Below are 2,296 nucleotides of genomic sequence, written 5' to 3'. Positions count from 1 at the left end.
AGCAAGAGTAGTCCTACTATTTACAGAATTTATTCTGCAGTGTTATGTGTTTTTTTTTCTTTAGAGAAATGAAAAAAAATCTCATTGCTTATGGAAAACTCAGAAGGCATAAGATTCTGGTTCAAAATATATTATAAATCAGTGACAAATTTTACTGGGCAGTATATATACCCAAGAAAATGGTCTGCATGATTGAAATATTGACTCCAAGAAAGGTAAAATAATTTGGGAAGTAACCAGAACCATACTTCTCAAACTTAATGAGATGAGATTTCCCTTGCACATTAAAGAAAGTTCTGGAATACTGGCCTTACTCTGATGAGCATCTTCACAAACTGCAGGTCTGGGACTGGAAGGCTCACACTAGGATTCTACAAGTATAGTGCCAGTCAAATTATTTCATTCAATAAGGTTTGTTTGTTTGTTTGGGGGGCATTTTTTGTACTCTAAAATAAAATTTTGCTGTGTGAATATTTTCTTTATTTTCATAAGGCATATCTAAAAGATTTGCTACGAAGCATGATTCATGAATATCATGAATATGACATGTTTATTAATTTTTCTAATCACTATTATTGGTGAATAGAAATAATACTACTTTTGAAAATTGAATTTATAAAATGTCCTTTCATGGAACTCACTGTTGGCAAAATCCTTTCAGATAGTTAACTATGTTAATGGTGGCTTAGGGCATTTAATCACTCCCTCAGAAGCATGAATAATGTCATTAGTCATCATCTTTGCCTCTACCATAGAATTCACTAAAATTATTTCAACAAAATTTTAATTATATGATACACTTACACAATGTTATTCATTGGGAAAATATCTCCTGCTCACATAAGTAAGAAAAATGTTAGGAAAATGGCAGGTTAAGCTAGACAAGCCTTGATAGTCAAAAAAGACCACAGACTATTTTTCTTTTTGGTTTTTTGAAACAGAGTTTCACAGTGTAGTCCTGGCTGTTCTGGAACTCACTATTGTAGACCAGGCTGGCCTCAAACTCACAAAGATCTGCCTGCCTCTGCCTCCCCAGTGCTGGAATTAAAGGCATGTGCTGCCACTGCCCAGCTTAAGACTTTAGACTTTTAGTATCATAAGTCCTTATTATGTAACTCCTTGAGTTTAATACTATATGTAATATATCTATAGATAATTCATTGCTTTATATCAATTCACCCTAAATTTAATTTGTAACATAAGTGAATTAATTAAAAATGGTTATTGATTAGTCATATTTTCTAATAATTAACTCTTCCAAAACCATTCTTTTCTCCATGGATTTGAGAAAACACTTACAGTAAAAATGTAAATTTTTATTATAATTTTATATTATAGGATTTTTGTTATTTCATTAAGGCAATTTGGGAGGGCGGCATTTTCAAAACAAAGTTTCTCTGTGTAGCACTGATTGTCCTGGAACTCACTCTGTAGACCAGGCTGGCCTGGAATTCCCAGAGATCCACCTGCATCTACCTTCTGAGTGCTGAGATTAAAGGTATTTTTATGTACTTATTGTATATTATCTGTTTGGGTTGTTTTGTAGTTGTGATCTGTTAATCCTGCATTCAGAGACACTCTCACTTAACCTTCAGTCAGTACTTTGATGTAAATGTACACACAATAAGTCAATATCAATTGGTAACATTACTACTGATATAATTTCTTGCTTTAGTTTGTTTACATTATTTTTTCAAATATCTCTTGGACATAGTATGTAGTCACATTCTTTTAAATATTGGCTGTGAATCTCTATTGTGTCCTGATAAACTCATCTCATATACATTTATTATAATGAATGTTTTGTTTTCCTTGTTTTTTCTAAATTAACTACTTTTTATTCTTTCATATTTCCTAATGTTATATATAAAATAATCTTTATCATATTATTGGATATAATTTGAAAAGCTAAGTAGTAACATTTAAAACTTTTTTTGTCAGAATTGATTGGTCTCTAGTGTAACCTTCTCTTCCAATACTATATTTATACTCTCATTTTAAAGATTTTTGTTTGGACTTTCAACTTTATCTCTGGAAGTTTACAGACTTTTAACTTTTAACCTGCATTTCTATAGCCTGAAATACAAAGATTAATTGAAAATTAAATACTGAGTGTTAAAATAATGCAATATTCAGTTGTTTAAAAACACCCAGTAATTAGAAGAAAACAGAATATTCAATACTATCAAATATGTATGTAGTTTATCTTCATTTAATGAAAGAAGTTGTGACCTGGGGATTATTTTAGGCTATTCTGTTAATCCCAATTTCATATTAATTTGCATTCTTTGTTCAA

Source organism: Peromyscus californicus, unplaced genomic scaffold (genome assembly GCF_007827085.1).
Source record: "Peromyscus californicus insignis strain IS unplaced genomic scaffold, ASM782708v3 Scaffold_15__1_contigs__length_86483966, whole genome shotgun sequence".
In the NCBI taxonomy this organism is placed as follows: Eukaryota; Metazoa; Chordata; class Mammalia; order Rodentia; family Cricetidae; genus Peromyscus; species Peromyscus californicus.
The sequence above is the reverse complement of the archived record's forward strand: the minus strand, read 5'-3'. Positions refer to the sequence as shown.